The sequence below is a fragment of the Erythrolamprus reginae genome, chromosome 4 (genome assembly GCF_031021105.1).
Source record: "Erythrolamprus reginae isolate rEryReg1 chromosome 4, rEryReg1.hap1, whole genome shotgun sequence".
In the NCBI taxonomy this organism is placed as follows: Eukaryota; Metazoa; Chordata; class Lepidosauria; order Squamata; family Dipsadidae; genus Erythrolamprus; species Erythrolamprus reginae.
This window is the reverse complement of record NC_091953.1, coordinates 81,207,386-81,229,941: the sequence shown is the minus strand read 5'-3', so window position 1 is coordinate 81,229,941 and position 22,556 is coordinate 81,207,386. Positions and strand designations below refer to the sequence as shown.

General features: G+C 44.9%; 1 protein-coding gene across 1 annotated transcript in view; it reads right to left on the bottom strand.

The window, feature by feature from the left end:
- Nucleotides 1-20,065, bottom strand: part of ADGRG2 (adhesion G protein-coupled receptor G2) — an 82,217-nt gene extending 62,152 nt beyond the window's left edge. Inside the window, exon 1 of the mRNA XM_070750741.1 lies at nt 19,973-20,065. The gene's annotated coding sequence lies outside the window, so the exon portion shown is untranslated. The remainder of the gene's footprint in view (nt 1-19,972) is intronic.
- Nucleotides 20,066-22,556: the final 2,491 nt, after the last annotated feature.

The window sequence follows — 22,556 nt, the reverse complement described above, 5'->3', positions numbered from 1 at the left end:
GAGTCCTGAGATGCCATAGGATTTGAGTTTGAGGAGTAGTTTGTCGTGGACCACTGAGTCGAAGGCTTTGCAAAAGTCTATATAAATTGCATCAATGGATTTTCCTTGGTCGAGGAGGGTAGTCCAGATGTTTTTGCAGTGAAGTAGTTGTAGGTTGCAGGATAGTTTCTTTCTAAATCCAAATTGTTTGTTTGAGAGTAGGTTATTAGATTCTAAGTAGAGGGTGATTGATCAATTTATAATTGATTCCATGATTTTACAAGGGACACAACAGAGAGATATTGATCTGTAGTTGTCCACTAGTGAAGGGTCTCCTTTTTTTAAAATGGGGATGACTATTGCTTTTGACCACAGCTTGAGGAGCGTGCTGGTCCTAAAGGATTTTTGAAAGATAATGCTTAGGGGTTCAGCAAGAGCAGAAGAAAGTTTCCTTAGGAGGTATGCACAGAGACTGTCTGGTCCAGCAGATAGAGAGGGTTTGAGATCACGGATTGCTTTTTCTACATTGTCAGCAGTGAAGGTGATTTGGGTTAGGTTTTTTAGTGGGTTAGAGGAGCGATTTGTGAAGACGGGGGAAGAACCATTGCTGTTGACAAAAACAGAGCCGAAAAAAGAATTGAAGAGGTTGGCCTTGGATGGGTCATCATGGTATTCTTTGTTATTGGGTCCTACGAGTGGTGGAATAGGTCTGGAGTCATTGAGTTTGTTGTTGACGAAGTTATAGAAAGCACGGTTAGACTTGGTGCGAAGGAGGCTTTCCTCTTGTTTGCTGTGAAAGTTGAGGCATTCTGCTCTTATTCTTTGGCATAAGCTTTTGTAGCGGACTTTAAAGTTGGTTACTGGGCTTTTTTTGTTTCTACGCCAGAGGGATCTTTTTTTGGTTTGTAGTTTCTTTATTGAGACAGGTATGTTATTTTTTCGTTTACCTCTGGAAGAAGTGAGTGGCACATATAGTTCAATAAGCCTTTTGATTTGGAGTAAAAACATATTGTAGGGATCATCAGTGGTGATGCAGTTAGAGAACAAGGCTTGCCAGTTAAGGATTGAAAGATTGGCGTCTATGAGATCATAGTTGGCTTTTCTGAAATTGTACTGAGGCATCGCATACCGTATTTTTCGCTCCATAAGACGCAGTTTTTTTCCTCCCAAAGTAGGATGAAAAATCAGCCGCGTCTTATGGAGCGAAGATGCAGGCAGGGAGGGGGGGGTGGCGCAAGCCCAAAAAGCAGCCGCAGCGGAGGCCAAGTCTCGCTCCGGGCTGTGCCCCCTCCGAGCGCTCGCCACCTGTCTCTGTCAGCGGCCCAGCCACCTTCACCCGTCTTTGCATCACTTCGGAAGCCGCTCTGCATCAGCGGGAAGGAAGGCGGAAGGCAAGCACTTGGCGAGCGGAGAGGCGCTTCGCTGGCTGCGGGCATTTCGGAAAAGAAAAGAGCCCGCAACACCGGGGGAGGCAGGGGGTCACGCGCCGCAAAGCAGCCAGAGAGGCTCCCGCGGGGAAAAAAGAGACTAGGGGCCTCCCCTCGGAGGCGGGCAGGGGAGGGGCAGGTAACGCGCACCGCTGCAGGAGGGATGAGGAGCCGAAGCAACCCCCCGTCTGCCCAGCTGCCCGTCCGGGGATTTGGCAGCGCAGGCCGCTGGGCCCTCCCGCCTGCAGGATCAGCCTCAACAGCCCCCCCCACTCGCCTAAAGGCCTGGCCGGGAGCCCGCAGGCTCGCCCCAAAAGCGCCTTTGCCCCGGAAAGCAGCCGCCGCTGACTTCTTCCTCGCCCATGGAGTGGCAGGAGCAGGTCGAGCAGAAGCGCCCCCGCCCCGCGCTGGAGAAGTCGCCCTCCGAGCCCGACATTCCGGGCAGATGCGGCAGGAGCGAAGCTCGCCCACCCGCGGCCCGTTGTGGCTCGGGCGGAGCGGCTTGCCCGGGATTATGCTCTGCCCCGCGAGCGCCTCTGGGACTGGAGGACAACCCCCCCGCCCACCCGCTTGCTCGCTCGCTCGCTCGCTCCCGGTGCGTGGGCCCGCGCTGCGTCCGACCGGGCGCCCTCATGTCAAGGTTCTACTGTACTGCCTATTTTGTCTTGAAATATCTAAACTTTATAAATATATCATGGCAAGATTCTTCTTTATGTTGTCTAACAAGTTATTCTGTGAAATTTCCTAAATTTCAGAGTTTTATCCATATCCAGGTTGTGAACTACTATTGCAGTTTTCAAGATCTCTCTCTCTCTGTACTATAGCTTTTTCAGACGTGTCAGATTGATTAGTTTGCAAATCCCCAGATATTTGACTTCCTCCACTTCTCAAAAATTTGTTGAAAGGAAGAAAAAAACCCAAAGTTTTAGCGAGACTATTATTAAGTTTCTACTGTATTACAAAGTGTAGTTAATCTAGCCCAGGAGATTGAAATTCATTAAATTCTCTTTTAACAGTGATAGCTGCTAGCTACTTTATGTAAGATGCTGCCTGGCATTGTCATACAAGTTATTATTTACCCTTGTATCTGAGCTTTAGTAGAAAGTCAATTATATTTAACATCAAAATGATCCAAGTGAGATGTTGCTTGTTTGTATATTTTCCCAATTCCCCTAGGGCAGTGTTATTGTAATAAATATTTTAGCCTACTTTTTGGCTCAAAATATTTTTTTTCTATTTTCCTCCTCTAAAATCTAGGTGCGTCTTATCAGCAGGTGCGTCTTATAGAGCGAAAAATACGGTACTTCTGGTGAGTGTTTAGATGATGTAGGTTGAGGTTGAAGTTGATCGTACTGTGGTCGCTGTTGGAGAAGGGTTCTTTTGTATACAGTCCATAGATAGCACTTTTGCTGTTGCAGAATATGAGATCAAGACAGTTGTTGAGTCTGGTGTTGTTTGATACTAATTGTTCTAGTCCTACGCTGGTGACGGCGTTATAGATGGCGGTGTGTATAGGTTCAGTGGAGCATTCGTTTAGTGACCAGTTGATGTGTGGTAGGTTGATGTCACCAAGGAAGATAATGGGGTGGGGGCAGGAGGTTGCCCAGGTTAGAAGGGAGGTTAGTTTGGTTGCATGGGTAATGTCGTAGTTTGGGGCTCTGTAGTACAGTAGGAAACGGAGTGTAGTGTTGAGGGAAATGTCACAAACTAGGCTTTCAGGGAGGATGAGATCTTGTGTAACTTGAAGGTTTTTTAGATTGAGTGAGCTTTTGTAGAAAATGGCTACACCTCCCCCTCTGCGGGATTCGCGGTCAGAACGGAAAACCAGGTAGTTACTTTGTGTGATGATGGAGTCAGGATATGAAGAATTCAGCCATGTTTCACAAACAAAGATTAAGTCAAATATGTTTAAGTCAAGTAGGATGAGGAATTCAGACAATTTGTTGATTATGCTTCTTGCATTGATTAGTTTACATTTGAGATTGAGTTCGTGGTCAAGGGTGGGATTGGGTTGAGTTGGGTTGAAATTGGATTGGAATGAGGTAGTAAGAGGCGCACTATCCTATTTGTTGCTTGAAGTGCTGGGGGGGTCCGTTTGTAGATGAGGGATGATAGGTGGAGAAGATGGTTGAAGAGGTACAGTGGGTTTAGAGAAGAAGGGAGGATTATGAGTTTTGGTCCTGATGCAATCAGAATGGTAGTCAATGTAGAGGTTAGTTTCACCTTGGTCACAACGTCTCCGGAGTTCAGCCCGTAGTTCCCGTGAGCGGATGCGTTGGAGTAGTGTTAGGTCTGGTCTGTATCTGAGTTTGTTGTATTTTGCATTATTTCTGGCGATGGAGTTCATGGTCTTGATGAACTGTTTGGTAGTTTCATTTTTGCCGACTATTCTGCACAGTCAGGGAGCCATTGATCCATCGCTGTACTTTAGAACAGGGGCGCTTCTAGAAACCGCTAAGATATCGTCAGGGGCGATTGATTGAGGATGAAGGTTGTAGATGATATTATGAATATTAGATAGATCGATTTCCCCATTTTCCTCTAGGCCAAAAAGAACGGCCTTATGGCGTTTTTGTCCCCATTCCATGGCATCTTGCATCAGGGTGGAGATGTCAGTAGTAGGGCTAGGAGAGGTTGTGGTGGAGTATAAAGTGGTGGTGGCGGGATGGTGTAGGGTGCTTGTTTTGGTGTTTTAGCTTGTATCAGATCTTGAATGTTTTTTTCTATGGAGGCATGCTTTCTGTGTATAATTGCTGAGTTTTAGAGACTGTTGATTGTATTACATCGGATAGATTGCCAAGGGAGTCTGGTTTGGGAGTACAGGATGGGCAGAAATAGTAAAAAGAAGGGTTTTCTTGAAGAAAAGTGGCAACGTGCTTATTTATGTTAAGGCAGGTATGTTGAGCTGATTTTTTGCAGGAGTGACATTTTATAAATCCTTCTTGTGTATTAATAGTGGTGTTGCATATAAAGCAAATGTTGACAAAATCATTTACTTGATTTGCTTGGGGTTTTTTCTTGGACGGCATAGCTGTTGGTTGAATGGGAGCGATTTGGAAGTGACTGTTAGGTTCCTTTCCAGCCACTAGGGGGTGTAGGAGCAGCCTGTATGGATCTGTAGCTTTTGAATGAGAAAGGTTTTGGAAGTGACTGCAAGGTTATTTACAGCCACTGGGGGGGGGGGGGTGTTGGAGCTTCAACCTGTAGGGATCTGTAGCTTTTGAATGAGAAAGGTTTTGGAAGTGACTGCAAGGTTATTTACAGCCGCTAGAGGGGATTGGAGCTTCACTGCAAGCTGGGCGATTTTGGGGTTATGAAGGACAGAGGTTATGAAGAACAGAGAATTTGAGGAGCAGAGCTGGTCTTCAAGCCATGTGGTAATGGCGGAGGTTGGGGGGAGGTCGCCAAGGGCTTTGTGGCTTCTTGGTGGGGCTACTGAGGGCTCCGGAGGCCCTGGGGAGTCCTCCTGGCTTCTGGTGATCCCTGTAGAGACAGCTGGGTGTCGGTGGCTTTGGGGAGGTTGCAGATAGTTCCGGAGACTCGGGGGAGTCCTCCTGGCTTTGGGCGCTCCTGGGAGGATCAGCTGGGCGTCGGGGCTTTGGAGGAGGTCGCTGAGGGACTCCGGAGGCTGGGGGGAGTCCTCCTGGCTTTGGGCGCTCCTGAGAGGATCAGCTGGGTGTCGGGGCTTTGGAGGTCGCTGGGGGACTCCAGAGGCTGGGGGGGGAGTCTTGGCACTGGGGCTCTGGGCCGGTGTCACGCCAGGCAGACAGTTGGGCTTCAGGGCACCAGTAGGTAGATAGCTGGGCTCCCGGTAGATAGGTGTGCGGGGGGAATCCTCATGGCGTTGGGGTCCCCGGGGATCAGCACGGCGCTAGGGCTCTGGGCCGGTTTCGCACCGGGCAGTCAGCTGGGCGTCGGGGCTCCCGGTAGCTGGGCTCAGGAGAATCCTCTAGGAGTCTTGGTGTGCAGGGGGAATCCTCATGGCGCTGGAGCTCTGGGCCGGTTCCACGCCAGGCAGGCAGCTGTGCTGAGGGAATCCTCATGGCATTGAGGGGGGTCCCCGGGGGATCGGCTCGGCGCTGGGGCTCTCGGCCGCTGGGGCTCTCTGCATGGCCAGGTGCAAAGGGGGTCCACCGGACCACAGCAGCGGCGAGAAAGCGGCTCTTTTAACTCCCGTTGGCTTCCAATGAATGAAAAGTTACAGTTACTTCTCCTGCCAATGTTTATTTTTTATTTATTAAATTTAAATGCCACATTTCACTATCCAGAGCAACTCTAGTTTTTACAGTGTGGCTTTCTCTTCCATAATTGCTTGATTTGGACATTGTCTTCTGCTTGATTGTTTTGTATTTCACTTGATTGTTTTTATATTTAACTTCAAATTTTATATTCCACCTAGTTTAGTGGCAACTTATATAAAAGGGACTTCAAAATACATTTTGTTGAATATTAAGTGTATTGCCTCAGAGTATTGCCATGTAAACTGTCTCTAGGCAGACTATGTAAATAGGTTGCGCCTGATTGGCTGCGGCGCTGACAGCTCGCGTTTGAGCGGGAACTTTGTGTATAAATAGAGCCGGTTTTGCCGGCTCCAGCTGAGACGCGTTCCAGCTGGTAGTCACTTCTAAAGAGCTGAGAAATAAAGCGAACCGTCTCTTTACGTGCTGTCTCGAGTCACTTCACCTGGCGACGACGGAAGAACGAGCCTGCGCCTGCCGCAATGGATCCCTTGCCGGTCGGGAGAGCTCCAGACTACTTCAACCCGGAGAAGACAACATGGGACGCTTATCTAGCGAAGTTCGAAGTGTTCCTCGAGGCTGCGGGCATGAGAAACGCCGATGCCGATCGGAAGAGAGCAATCTTCTTAAACTACTGCGGCACAGAAATGTTCGATCTCGCCCAGACGTTGACCGACCCGACTCCGGTGAATTCCGTTTCCTGGGACTCCCTGAAGACAAAGCTCTCCGACCATTTCAAACCGACAAAGCCGCCGATCGTCTACCGCCACCAGTTCTCCAGAATGGGACAACTTGAAGGAGAGTCTATCAACCAATACGCGACGCGCCTCAGAGCCGTGCTGTCAAAGTGCCGGTTTGAAAACCCGGAAGCGCGCTTAATTGACGCCCTCATCTTCGGGATGAAAAACTCTACGGTGAGAAACAAGCTCCTGACCGAAGAGGAGCCTTCACTTCAAAACGTAATAAAACTCGCCCAGACAGCTGAAGTCGCTGAAGCAGCTGCTCGAGAACTCAAGCAAAACGATAAACAGGAAGTCGTGGCTCACATCTATTCGCCTCCTCAACAAGCCAACTCTCCTTCCGAAGCAACTACACCTCCACACCCCGAAGACGACTGCTTCCTAATCCGACAAGACCACCTCCAAGCGTCAAGACCTCCACGTCAAATTCTTCCCTGTTCCGGGTGCCGCGGCAACCATCCCCGCCATCAATGCCCCTTCCGGGACGCTGATTGCCGCCGTTGCGGCCGCCGTGGGCACATTGCGGCCGCTTGCAGAGCCCCAACTCCTGAGGACACCTTCTCCTCTACAAGGGCTGCCAGATTCAACAACCAAACCCGAGGGAATAGAGGCTTCCGTTCCTTCGGCCGAAACAAGCACTCAAACTATAACCGCGACTACATAAGAGGTACTCAAACCATCACTATTAATACGGTAACAACCAACAAAACAAAAATTAACATTTCTTTGCTGTTAAATGCTAAACCATGCCAGATGGAACTGGACACTGGTTCTCGTTATAGCATTATGCCTTGGACAAAGGTTAAACTGTATATGCCTCATGTTAACAAACATAACTTAATGCATTCTGATTTACGTATTAAGGATTTTCAAGGGCAATTAATTCCTGTTTTAGGCATTGTAAATGTACCAATTGTATACAAATGTTTTAAGGGTGATCTCCCATTACTAATTGTGTCAGGGCAAACTCATTCCCTTTTAGGCTTAGATTGGATGGACCCATTGGGAATAGGGATTTCTGGAATCCACACAATTACACATTCTGACAATCCGGATTTTGTCAAGGAGTTTCCAAATGTATTCAGTCCAACTCTAGGAACGTATAAAGGGCCACCAATATCTTTCTCACTAGACCCTAAGGTGCCTCCAATCCGGCTCAAAGCACGGAGAGTCCCTCTACCTCTGTTACCCAAACTAGATATTGAGTTAGACAAACTCATCCATCAGGGTATTCTAGTGCCAATTGATCAAGCGGCCTGGGAAACACCAATTGTCACTCCCCTCAAACCAGATGGCTCGTTACGTGTGTGCGCAGATTACAAGTCAACCCTGAACAGAGCCTTACAACACCACCCATACCCCATACCTGTTGTACAACACTTACTACATTCCTTGGGGGAGGGGAAGGTGTTTGCAAAGATTGACCTGGCCCAGGCTTACCTACAGCTTCCCGTAGACGAACCTACATCATATTTCCAAACCATTGTCACCCATAGGGGAGCGTTCCGTTGCACACGATTGCAATTTGGGGTTAGTGTAGCCCCGGGGATATTCCAGAGTTTGATGGAACGCCTCCTCACTGGAATAGGAGGAACTATACCATACTTTGATGACATTTTAATTTCTGGAAAGGATCAGGCCCAATTAAATGCTAGAATAAGACAAGTTCTAACTAGGCTACAGGACAAAGGCCTTAGGGTTAAACCAGGGAAATGTGTATGGGGAACCAGCAGTGTTAATTTTCTGGGATACACTATTGATGGCGAAGGAATTCATCCCACTAGCGAGAAAGTTTGGGCAATACAAAACGCTCCCGAGCCAAAAACTAAGTCTGAATTACAAGCTTTTTTGGGATTACTCAATTTTTACTCTGTTTTTTTGAGGCAGAAGGCCACAGCAGCGGAACCCCTCCACCGGCTGCTGCAGAAGGAAGTTCCCTGGCAATGGGGGAAAACTGAGAGTGAAGCATTTACCCGAATAAAAAGTCTATTAACGTCCAAAAGCGTAGTGGTACAGTACAGTTCATTACTTCCCCTACGTCTTACGTGCGATGCTTCCCCTTACGGGGTGGGTAGTGTACTGGCTCATGTACTGCCTAACGGTACAGAGGCCCCTATCGCATTTTTCTCCAGGACCCTGTCTAGCACAGAAAGGAACTACAGTCAGCTAGACAAGGAGGCGTTAGCATTAGTCTCAGGAGTAAAGAAATTCCACAATTACATTTTTGGTCGAAAATTCCAATTAGTAACAGATCACAAACCTTTGTTAGGCCTTCTAGCCCCAGACAGACCAACTCCACCTTTTATGTCCCCCCGCTTACTAAGGTGGGGAATATTCTTGGCAGGATATCAATATGAACTAATTCATAAGGGAGGAACAACCATCAACCATGCGGATGGCCTTAGCAGATGCCCCATTCCCGACTTAGTAGAGGATCCTGCCCCATCCGCTGATGTCTTATTAATAGAGTTGACTGATAACCCAATGACTACTGCCAAGGAGGTAGCCGAGCATACAGCTAAAGACCCCATTCTCATTAAAGTTGTAAATTGTGTTCTCAAAGGGTGGAATAATGAAAACTTGGGGACAGACTTGTCTGATTTTAAAAGTAAAAGGTTAGAACTCTCTGTTGTTAAGGGGTGCCTGTTATGGGGCGACCGGGTTGTAATTCCTGAAACTCTGCAATCTAAGGTTTTAACCATGCTACATGTGGGCCATCCAGGCATCGTGAGGATGAAGGGGTTAGCAAGGGGCCATTTCTGGTGGCCAGGGCTTGATGGCCACATTGAGAGTTGGGTGTCAAAGTGTGACCCTTGCCAGGAGTCACGGCCTAAACCCCCAAAAACAACACCTATGGACTGGGAGTCACCCCAGGGCCCGTGGTCTAGGCTGCATATAGATTTTGCTGGTCCCATTGATTCTAAATATTTTCTAATCGTGGTAGATGCATATTCTAAGTGGGTCGAAATAATATTAATGCATAACATCACCACATGCTCTACTATTAAAGCGTTACGCCACCTTTTTGCCACGCATGGCTACCCAGATGTGTTGGTTTCCGACAATGGGCCCCAACTGACAGCCAGACAGTTTGAACTCTTCCTGGATCAGTTAGGGGTAAGGCATGCCCTCATTTCTCCTTTTTCGCCATGGGCGAACGGATTGGCAGAGAGATACGTAAGAGTTGCCAAGGAAGCATTGAAGAGGGCTGGCCCTGGGGAGGTGCAAGAGCACCTTGATGAATTTTTATTGGCACAACATATGACTCCAAATTCAAGAACAAATAGAAGCCCAGCAGAGATTTTAATGGGCAGGAAGCTCAGATCAACCTTGGACAGATTAAATCCTCTGTATTGTACAAAGAATTATGTACATAATAATGTTGATAATGTTGAGAGGCATATGTATATGGGGCAATGTGTATTCGCAAGGAATTTTGATGGGGGGCCAAAGTGGTTTAAGGGCACTGTTATCCAACAAAAAGCACCAAAAACTTATTTGATTTCTTTGAACGATGGCCGAGTATGGACTAGGCACATCGATCATTTAAGAAGGTGCCCAGAAACTGGGGCAAATGCTACCGTTAACCCGCTGATTGCACACGCAGGCCCACCGATGGAAAACAACGCAACGCCAACATGGACAGACTTAAATCTGGACTCACCCATCCGAAGCCGCTCGGCCAGCCTCCCGGAATCATCCTCGTCAACGGAGGTCGGAGATGTGCCAGCCCACTCAACTCTGGGCCTCGGAGGGCAACCAGGGCCTTCGGAGTCCAGAGGAGGTACTAGCGAATCGACCTCCTTCCATGCCTGCGACGAAGGACTAACTGAATTGCGCAGGTCCACAAGAAACACCCAAAGACCTCACCGATTGGATGAATATGTCACATGGCTTTCTGTATAATCTGTATGGTTTTTTTTGTCTAGGAGGGGAGGGGTGTTGAATATTAAGTGTATTGCCTCAGAGTATTGCCATGTAAACTGTCTCTAGGCAGACTATGTAAATAGGTTGCGCCTGATTGGCTGCGGCGCTGACAGCTCGCGTTTGAGCGGGAACTTTGTGTATAAATAGAGCCGGTTTTGCCGGCTCCAGCTGAGACGCGTTCCAGCTGGTAGTCACTTCTAAAGAGCTGAGAAATAAAGCGAACCGTCTCTTTACGTGCTGTCTCGAGTCACTTCACATTTCACTCAATTTTTTCCTATTAATGAATAATTTCTTTCTCTTTCATAAAGCTTTGAAGTTGTATTATATCCTATTACCAATACATCCTTTAATCTTATCCTTAAACATACTGAAAAACCTGTTTAGCTAGACATGGTATCTATATTAGTCACTACTTACTTGTATTCATTAACCTAAAATATAGAAGGAAACTAAAAAATATGTTTTCTTCAGAAAATGAAACATTACATTCTCCTTCTGTACTTTGCCTCACCTGAAGTAACCCATTGTGAGACAACTAAAAAAATAGAGCAACATAGTAATAGGTGTGCAAACTGCAAAGGAAATAAACGTACACTGCTCAAAAAATAAAGGGAACATTTAAACAACACAATATAATTCCAAGTAAATCAAACTTCTGTGAAATCAAACTGTCCACTTAGGAAGCAACACTGATTGACAATCAATTTCTCACGCTGTTGTGCACATTCAACTTTGTACAGAACAAAGTATTCAATGAGAATATTTCATTCATTCAGATCTAGGATGTATTATTTATGTGTTCCCTTTATTTTTTTGAACAGTGTATCCTTTCAATCCTTTCAAATCAGGCATCTTCCTTTTTCAATTTTCCAGTTTTAGGACTAAACTCATCTATTGGGAATGAGAAGCAAATATTGTGTTCAATCAGATTAGGCTGGGGCAGGATTAGACTGGGAAGGATAAAAGGCAGGAAAAAGCCATTTTAAGTTGCACTTTCAGATCACAGAGAAGGAGAGAGGAAGGTAGTGGCCCGCGCGCCTAACGGCGGCGAATCATATAACTATAAACCAAAATCAGCAAAGTTTGGTAGCAATAGGGGTTGTGGATTTTCTTGCTAACTACTTGTATTTCAATACATTGTTAAGATGACTGGCTTGGTGCAGTGTAACACTTGTTTGGCTGTTGTCTTCCGTAGTACCTTATGGAACTTGGGGTACTGCCCTCTTTGCATAAGGACATCTAGGATAGATGGCGAGATCTCTAGATTGCAGTCCTTAGTTTGTAGCTTGCAGTCTGAAGTGGAAAGATTGTCCCAGCCACGTGCTGTAATTCAGCCATGTGTGCAGCCTCCACTTCCACAGCGCCCCCCGAGGAGGAGGGCTGTGTGGACAACTGTTGGTTCAGGAAGATTGCGTGCAGTTGAGCAAAAACATAGCAATTTTGGTCTCTCTGTATCGAATTCCTATAATGTTCTTGCGGATTTAAATAGTAAGGATGTTGGAGATATTAGCAAGGTCCCTCAGGCAGAGAATGAGGGGATGTTCAAAGGGGAAGTTGTTCTAAGTGAGGTACATAGTGTCACCAAACCATCAAGTGCAGTTAGTAGAAATAAAAAGAGGACACATTTTTCTTGTGGGTGATTCGACTGTTAGAGGTGTTGATTTGGGACAGAGTAAGGATGCGGTGAAGGAGATGAGGTGTCTCCCAGGGGCCACTGCCATCAGGGACAGGAGGCGGATTACAAACATTGTCAAGGCTGTGAGTAAAGGTAATAACGTTGATGTGGTGGTGCATCTTGGCACAAATGATTTGTCCCAGAGAAATGTTAATGTAGTAAAAAGAGATTTTCAATGTCTAAGTGTGGAGCTGGGTAAAATAACTGATTCAGTGACTTTCTCAGAGGTGTTACCGGTTTGTGGCCAAGAGGATAAAACAACGTGTATCAGAGAGTTTAATGTATGGTTAAGGCAGTGGTGTAAAGCTGAAGGTTTTGGCTATGTAAGTCATGATGTCAGTAGGTGGTCTAATAGGGAGTTGTTTAAGAGGGATGGTTTGCATCCATCATACAGAGGTACCCAGGTGCTCAGTGAGGAATTCAGAACTTTCTTGGACAGGCATTTAAACTAGGTAAAGGGGACAGAGATGTAACTGATGTGGGTGATTTCTGTCCCCGACCAATGAGGATAAATCAGTTTTTGGAAGCTTATGAAAAGGGAGCTGCAAATAAAATAGATGTAGTTGTGGATGATAAGGGGCAAACTAATAATGAAAATAATGTTGTTCGGGTAATGTGCACGAATGCTCGAAGCTTGAGCAACAAGCTCTGTGAGTTAATGGCCATAATATCTAGAGATAATTTGGATCTGGTTGCCATAACTGAGACATGGTTTAAGGATTCTAATGAATGGGAAATATCCATACCAGGATATACACTGCATAGGAAGGATAGAATAGAGAGAAGGGGAGGTGGAGTAGCCATTTATATTAAAGAAAGTCTAAAAACAACACTAATTCAAAATACATGTCAAGATCTGGAGACTCTCTGGATTTGCATGCAAAATAAAAAAGGTTCTGTCATTAGAATTGGAGTGATCTATAGGCCTCCAGGGCAATCTGAGGAATATGACAACAAGATGGTGGATGAAATTACCCAAATGGCACTAAAGGGAGATATTGTGGTTATGGGTGATTTCAACATGCCTGATGTTGACTGGAATATCCCCAGTGCCCTTACATGCAAAAGTAAGAATATAGTAGAGGCCTTTACAGGAGCAGCTCTGGCACAGCTGGTTAAGAGGGGAGAATATTCTAGATTTAGTTTTTACGAATGGGAATTGGGTTTCAGAGGTCAAGGTGGGAGAAAATTTAGGTTGCAGTGACCATCTATGTTTGTGGTTTGATTTAAAAACTCATTGTGAGCAATCCTATAATACAACCAAAGTATTGGATTTCAGAAAAACAAATTTTAATGCAATGGGGGAATATTTAGATAATGAATTAAAGGGGAGGGATAAATTGGCAGGAGTGAGCACCCAGTGGACTGTATTTAAAAAGGCCATCTTAAAAGCCACTGGACTGTATGTAAGACAAATAACTAAAGGTAAAAGGAAGAAGAAACCGCTATGGTTTAGCAATGATGTAAGGGCTATAGACAATGAAAAAAAGGCTGCCTATAGGAGGTATAAAGAGTCTGGAAGTATAGCTGATAGGGAGGTGTATAAAATGAGACAGAAGGAGGCAAAACAGATAATATATGCTGCTAAAGCCTCAAAAGAGGAAGAAATTGCCAAATCAGTAAAGAAGGGGGATAAAACCTTCTTCAGATATATTAGTGATAAGAAGAAGAAAAACTGCGGCATCACGAAGCTTAGTACCGGGAATAATACATGCATTAATGGGAATAAGGAGATCGCTGACCATTTCAATAGCTACTTCTGTTCAGTTTTCTCAAAAGACATCTTACAAAATAATACTATGGAGGGATATAGCATTGCTTCCAGCTGTACGGATTCAGCTCCAGTGATCTTAGAAGCCGATGTCTTAGAAAAACTTGAACGATTAAAGATAAATAAGGCAATGGGTCCAGATGGCATCCACCCCAGAGTTCTTAAAGAACTCAGATCTGTCATTGCTACCCCCCTGACTGATTTGTTTAACCAATCCTTGTTAACAGGAGAAGTTCCTGAGGATTGGAGAATGGCCAGTGTTGTGCCTATCCACAAGAAGGGCAGTAGAGAAGAAGCTGGTAACTACAGGCCAGTTAGCTTGACATCAGTGGTAGTTAAAATGATGGAGACTCTACTCAAAAAGAGGATAAATCAGCACCTAAAAAACAATAACTTATTGGACCCAAATCAGCATGGCTTTACTGAAGGCAAATCATGTCAGACTAATCTCATTGATTTCTTTGACTATGTCACAAAGGTGTTGGATGAAGGTGGTGCCGTGGATATTGCCTACCTGGACTTCAGCAAAGCCTTTGATACGATTCCACATAAAGAGCTGATAGATAAATTAGTGAAGATTGGACTTAATCCCTGGATAGTTCAATGGATTTGCAGCTGGCTGAAGCGTAGACATCAGAGAGTTATTGTTAACGGTGAGTATTCTGAGCAGAGACAGGTTACAAGCGGTGTGCCACAAGGGTCTGTTCTGGGTCCTATTCTTTTTAATATGTTTGTGAGTGACATAGGGGAAGGTTTGGTAGGGAAGGTTTGCCTATTTGCCGATGACTCTAAAGTGTGCAATAGGGTTGATATTCCTGGAGGCGTCTGTAATATGGTAAATGATTTAGCTTTACTAGATAAATGGTCAAAGCAATGGAAACTGCAGTTTAATGTTTCCAAATGTAAAATAATGCACTTGGGGAAAAGGAATCCTCAATCTGAGTATTGTATTGGCAGTTCGGTGTTAGCAAATACTTCAAAAGAAAAGGATTTAGGGGTAGTGATTTCTGACAGTCTCAAAATGGGTGAACAGTGCAGCCAGGCGGTAGGGAAAGCAAGTAGGATGCTTGGCTGCATAGCTAGAGGTATAACAAGCAGGAAGAGGGAGATTATGATCCCGATATATAGAATGCTGGTGAGACCACATTTGGAATACTGTGTTCAGTTCTGGAGACCTCACCTACAAAAAGATATTGACAAAATTGAACGGGTCCAAAGACGGGCTACAAGAATGGTGGAAGGTCTTAAGCATAAAACGTATCAGGAAAGACTTAATGAACTCAATCTGTATAGTCTGGAGGACAGAAGGAAAAGGGGGGGACATGATCGAAACATTTAAATATATTAAAGGGTTAAATAAGGTCCAGGAGGGAAGTGTTTTTAAAAGGAAAGTGAACACAAGAACAAGGGGACACAATCTGAAGTTAGTTGGGGAAAAGATCAAAAGCAACATGAGAAAATATTATTTTACTGAAAGAGTAGTAGATCCTTGGAACAAACTTCCAGCAGACGTTGTAGATAAATCCACAGTAACTGAATTTAAACATGCCTGGGATAAACATATATCCATCCTAAGATAAAATACAGAAAATAGTATAAGGGCAGACTAGATGGACCAGGAGGTCTTTTTCTGCCGTCAGACTTCTATGTTTCTATGTTTCTATCTCATGTTAAACATTCAAAAGATGACCATTACATAAGTTTATTATGTATTTAATATAATGTAACATAATCATACAATACAATACAATATTTATTATATAGTATTACTTATTATATATTCATTATTATTATCTATTATATAAGCTTATGTAATAAGCATATAGGCTTCAATCAGGTCCTCCATTCTGGAGGGAAAATACTGGCTGCTGATTGGCTAGGCTATCTGGCAAATGGTTGTCAGACAGAGCCATTGCTGGGTTGTAAATAGTTGTCAAATAAAGAGGTGTTGCTTTGAAGCCACTTCTGTTTGCCTCTTCCATTTACCCTATCTGGCGACAAGGATGGATTTAGAAAGCAGATAGGCCAGAAAAGAGCTGGCAACCTCGCAATCGAGCCCAGGGCAGTAAGTCTTCAAAAATAGCCAACTCAGCCAACATGACGACACATGCCCGCCAAGTCATTTCACCCCAACAGGGGAGCACTGGGACACCTACATGACTCACTTTGAATGCTTCATGTAGACAAGTGACTTCTTTGGCCTATTGGACAACTGCAAATGATTGATCTTTCTGAGTTACTGCTGCACAGATATGCTTGAGTAGTCCCAGGCACTTGTCGAACCAATGCCAATCCAGACGGTAACCTGGTCCGCCCTAGAGACAATGTTAGATCCATTATGCCCCAAAACCCTCCAAATTTCTGTGGCAGCACGCCTTCAATCTGTGGAATCAGAAGGAGGGGGAGTCCATATAATGAATATGTTGCCATGCTGTGCAAGACTGCTGCCCATTGTGAGTTTCATGATCTAGATGAGCTATTACTCAACTGAGTGATCTGTGGAATTTGGGACATTAACGGGACTGACTCACCATTTATGAGACCGTCTCTTGCCACATACCTCCCAGAGACCAATAAGAGCACACAGAGTCGGCCTCCTCCGGGTCCTGTTGACTAAGCAATGCAGGTTGGCAGGGCCATGAGGAAGAACCTTCTCTGTTGCTGCCCCGGCTCTATGGAATCAACTGCCCCCCAGTGTTTGTACTGCTCCCACCCTGCTGGCTTTCCACAAGGCCACTAAGACCTGGCTTTGCCAGCAGGCCTGAGGGGCCATGAATTAACAACTTTCATGGCAAAACCGCATGAATGTTTTGTATGTATGTTGTTGTGATTGCTTAATTTATGAGTTTTTAATTAGGGTTTTATAAATTTTTAGATTTTAAATTTGACTTCTTTTTATCCTTTTGTATTTATATTGTTGCTGTAAGCCGCCCTGAGTCTTTCAGGATTGGGCGGCATAGAAGTCGAAATAAATAAATAAATAAATAAATACATACATACATACATACATACATACATACATACATACATACATACATACATACATAAATACATAAATAAATACATAAATACATAAATACATAAATAAAGAAACAAACAAACAAACAAACAAACCTCCAATTGAGGTTACTTTCAAAGACCACCCTCCCTCTCCAGATTGTGCTGGACAAGGCCAGGGCAGCCAAGGCATCCACTAAGTCAAGTGAGGCACTACAACAACCAAGCAGCCTAAAAAGTGCACAAAAGAAGGTTGGCATGGCATCACGAAAGTTTGGCACAAGATCTCTCACCTGACAGTGATGAGGAAGTTTGCCATCTTCAATTCAAAATGCACCCAATGACAGATTTTCACCATGTGCCAGCTGTGGAGGGCACCATCACCACATCAACATGGTCAACTAGCAAGAGTTTGCTGTGCCAAGCTGTCTTCACCACAGGTAACATAACCAGCACCGAGCAAGTCTGGCTACGCTAAGTAGCCTCAACACGGTGGTTGGCAGTCGTGACAGAGAACCAAGTGGACCAGCATGACTGAGGCCTGCCAAATGACAATCCAGCAAGAAACCACGCCACACTGAAAGAATCTGTGAGTCACCATCCTGCTTGAGGGATTACCATGCAGCATGAAGATTGACACAATCTCACCATCGTATACTAGGCCACAGTGCAACAAGCAATTCCGGGAATCCAGAAGAAACAACTGTGGCACCAAGAGCTGAGTCTGATTGACTACCAAGGCAACCGCATTCCAGTGATTATTATTTATTATTATTATTATTTATTAGATTTATAGGCCACTCTTCTCCTCGCGGACTCAGGGCAGCTTACAAGAATAAATATAATATATAGTCATTGCTGCTGCATCTTTCAGGTGCAATTCAAGAATTTCAACGGCTCCCTCACATTGACAGGGGTCAGCAGTTCCCTTGCAAGTCTGCTGAGCTTGAAACGGTTCGAAGCCCTCAGCATGGGGGTGACTGGAATCAACACCGTCACTGACAGCACCACAGAAGACATTCTGAGGGAGTTTGGGTATGTATAAAGGGACTCCAATTTCATTCAATTTGGACCCAAATGTAGCGCTAATTCGGCTTAAACCCTGAGGCCTCCTCTCCCCCTCCAACCAAAAATTGGAATTGGACAAGCTAATTGGCCAAGGGATCCTAGAGCCCATCAACCATGCACATTGGGAAATCCCTATAGCCATGATGGCAAACCAATGGCACAAGTGCCACAGGTGGCACACAGAGCACTCTCTGCATGCATGCAAGCCAATGCTGAGCTCAGCTCTACCGTGCGTGTGCCTTCCATCAGCCAGTTGATTTTGGGGTATGTGTCGTGCATGTGCAGGGAGTGGAACACATCCCCAGGCTCTGGAGGCTTTCTTTGAGTCTCTGGGAGGATGAAAATGGTCTCCCTCAATCTCTGGAGGCCCTCTTCAGGTAGATGCATGGGGAGGGGGGGTTATCCAGGGGTGTCATGCACGCATTGCATATGGGTGATAGTATGCAAATGTGCAGCCCGCTGCTGATGCCCTACCTATCTGCGTGACCCTGTCACACATTGGATTAGCCCAACTAAGAGTGGAGAGGTGTTACATTCTTAGATTGAACCACATAGGTTTCAGTCAGGTCCTCCATTCTGGAGGGAAAATACTGGCTGCTGATTGACTAGATTGTCTGGCAGCTCCCTGTAAAAAGGCTGGCTGTCAGACCGAGCCTTTGCTGAGTTGTAAATAGTCACCAAATAGAAACACAGAAACATAGAAGATTGACAGCAGAAAAAGACCTCATGGTCCATCTAGTCCAGTGTTTTTCAACCTTGGCCGTTTGAAGATGTGCAGACTTCAACTCCCAGAATTCCCCACATCTTCAAACGGCCAAGGTTGAGAAACACTGATCTAGTCTGCCCTTATCCTATTTCCTGTATTTTATCTTAGGATGGATATATGTTTATCCCAGGCATGTTTAAATTAATAAAAAGCTGTTGTTTTGAAGCCACTTTTGTTGGCCTCTTCCATTCACCCCATCTAACAGAAACCATTATACTAAATTGGACAATGAATTGAATAGACTTTATCCTGGATTTCAGAAAAGGATTAAGCCACACTTGAGCATACCAGGATAGATCCTGAATGTTTAACATATTATTGCATCTCCCCCGCCCCCCCAAACCCCCCAAATAACTAGCTAGATCAATGAATGAGGAATGTTAGTCTGACTGTGTGTTATTTTACATAGGTTGATTATGTTTTAGATATGTTCCCCTGGACTTCAGGTCAGTGTTTCAGGAATTATTCCAATTGCTTTTCCCATTTTGCCCTCTTCTTCAGCTGACTCATGTCAGGACAATGGCAGCCATGATTGTATATACATAAAACCTGTACATCACATGGAGTCATATTCTTCTCTAAACACTTACAGAATGGACTATATGCCACATCCATTCCAGTTGAGATTAGTTTGGTCTCAATTTCCAAGTAAAATCAGTGACATGAACATGATTCAGTTTGCTTTTAGGATTCATACATGACAAAACTAAGCATGTGTTGCATATGATGCTGAGGTAAAAAGTAGATTCCGCTCATGGATTCCATAAGACTAGTTTTCTACTGAAGAGTAATTGCGATCACAAGTTCAGCATTTTTATTCTATCCCATTAAAATGGACCCACTGTGGCAATATGTATAAATAATGGGAACAAAGTGACTTATTAAGTCCACTAAGAAAACACTTCTACAATGCTTCAGTTACACCACCGCACACTTTATATTTACACAATCAAGTTGGCTTCTACAGAGCCAGAGACTTTTTCTACCCAAGCAACTATAAATATCATTTAATTTTAATTTACAGCTAGTGGGCTGCTCAGATTTTCCTGATCGGTCCACATTTTCAGCAATGTTCAAACAACAAACAAGTATTAAGAACTCCTTTCTACCTAAAGAGCCCGATACAGGCAAAGGCTGAATTTGTATAGGTTTTGAGAGTGGAGTATCCCTTCCAAATTGTTCTTCATGTCTGCAGCTTTGTGGCTGTGACATTCTTCACCATAGTGCAGAGCAGTCCTTACACCTGTTGTATATTCTGTTTCCTGGGTGTGGATGGGAGAAGAAATGTGTTTGCTTCTAACTACTTAAAGCGAGGGAGAGAGATAGCCTAGCGAGAGATATTGCGGTCGTTTTCAAGTGTAAAGTCAATACTTCCTCCACTCACCTTTCTCCTCTCTGCTCGAGATCTGCCACCTAATGGATGGAGGGACCCTGTTAAGAAGTCCCGGCAATCTTGGAAAGGCGGAAAGAACTTGTCCTGCTCCAACTCAATCGGAGAGCTTCAAAGGCAGTCCCAAGAACTGTTTTTAAGAAGAAACGGCCCCTTTTCTACAGCTGCAAAATGGAACTCAGGAATAACGATCTGACGCTTGTCTGGCAATGCTTCGCCTTCCCTTTTGCCCTAAGGTACGCCAGGCGCCGAATGTTTCCCGGCTCACGTCGCTCAGGCCGGTGGCAAAGCCCGATGGAGCGCCCAGACTCGGGACCAGGCGCTAGTGGAAGCGTGGCCTTCCTCCTCTGTCCCCTTCGCTCCCTCCTTCTTCTTCGGGAGCAGTCCCGATCCCTTCCAGCCCTGGCCGCGCACTCTGTCTCGAATTGCAACACCCGCTCGCAAGAAAGGCAGCCGACCGCTTTGAAGGCGAAGGCACAGCGGCAACCGCCCGGAGGAGGGAGTGCCGGCGGGAGGGGGAATCTCGAGGTCTGGGAACTCCTTAGAAGTGGCGTGGCGTGAGCGTTGCTCTTTTCCGTTTTCGGATAAAATATCTAATTGCGCGCACTTTCAGACACGTTAGGATAGCGGGAAAAATGGCTTTTCGCCAAGCCAGACTTTCCCGCCTGGCAAGTGATCGCCGGGATAATCACTATTGCTTGTCGGTCTTTTCTCCAAACCACATGACTATATTTGTTTTAAAAGACCGCCCAGTGATGGAGGTGCATGCCTTAACTTGCTCTGGATTCTTCTTGTACCAGTTTGTCATGGGAGGTCGCTACGGATGGGAACAAACTCTGGGGTGCAGAAAGGGCAGAGTGCCTCAATTGACGCGAGGACGAGGAAAGATCCCCTCCTCCAAAATTTCAATAAGAGAAGAGTAGCTGGAAAGTAGAGATGCTGTGGCCAAGTGAGCTTTCTCTTTCCAGAGCTGTTTTCTTATATGTGATTTACATCTAGGATCAGCTGTTAGTTGGGGTGAGGAGTCCTTGGTGCTCTCTGGGCTTGCTTGTTATTCTTGAGGGGAGTAAAATCATCAGTGCCACACATTACTTCATTTGAGTAAAGAACTCTCTGCAAGAAAATAACCAAGTTCAGAGAGGACCAAGGACCTCTCATTTCAGCCTGAACTATAAATACAGCGGTACCTCTACTTAAGAACTTAATTCGTTCCATGACCAGGTTCTTAAGTAGAAAAGTTTGTAAGTAGAAACAATTTTTCCCCATAGGAATCAATGTAAAAGCAAATAATGCATTCAAACCCATTAGGAAAGAGATAAAAGCTTGGAATTTGTGTGGGAGGAGGAGGAAGAAGAGGAGGAGGAGGAGGACAGTCACTGCTGAAGGAAGAAGAGGTAAGGGGAATAAAAAAAATACAAAACTTTAAGGCTTAAAAAAAAGAGGGTATACCTGGCGCTAGGCTGTCTCCCATACACTGTGCCAGAGAGAGAAACATTGGAGGGCGAGAGGGGGAATCCTCCCGCTTCTTTGACTGAAAGGCGGCGGCTGCTGCTGCTACCTGCTTCCTCTTCCTTCCCATGCTGAAGGGCTCCCCTCTCTTCTCACTCACTCACTTTGTAGCCGGTGCCTTTCCCTCACTGTGGTGACTCCTCAGTTTGGCTGAAGTCAAGTTGATCTGGCCGGGGCGAAGTGTCCCCTTTTGCCTTTCCACGCCCAGACACTCGAGGAGGCAATCTCATGCCAGGTGTATGGAAGGCAGTGCAAGGGAGTCACCACAGTGAAGTGGTTTATTCACTCTCCAAGTGCCCAGAGAAAGGAAAATGCTCCATTCACTGTGGGCTGCCAAAGTCTCCTTAAGCACCACCAAAAGGCTGCTCTGGCAGCCCAGAAAACCCAAGATGGCCGGGATTAAAGGGGGGAATGGCAGGAAACTTGCCAGGCCTTCATGCCACTCTCAAATTTCCTGTGAAATTTTTTCGGGCTGGGGTTCTTAAGTAGAAAATGGTTCTTAAGAAGAGACAAAAAAAATCTTGGACACCTGGTTCTTAGCTAGAAAAGTTCTTATGTAGAGACATTCCTAAGTAGAGGTACCACTGTATTCTCCTTTATTGTTAGTTGGTGTATTCTTTCACCCCTGCCACACTGCAGAAGAATGGTGGTGAATGTGTATGTGTGTGTGTGTGTGTGTGTGTTTTTAAGCAAAAGCAATATTTTCTATAATGTGCTTATGTATATTAAAGTAGAATTTTATAACATATATGAAACTCCTCTAAGTCCTAGCAGTAAATAATCATTGGAACACTCAAAGTACCTGCTTAGAACAAGAACATTAAACATTCACTTTCTACACCCTCTGCATCAGTCAACATTTGCTCCCATTGTTATAGCAGATCTTTATTCTTGGCTTATGTAGAAAGGTTTCATAGATTTTATACCATGGCAAGACATCTTTTTATTTTCTCACTATTTTTAATCCATATACTCTGCTTTCAATAAATGTCTTGTTTTTTTCTGGATATAAAGCATTATAGCATAAAGTAATACTATAATAGTGTTATAGTATAGTAGAGACAACTAT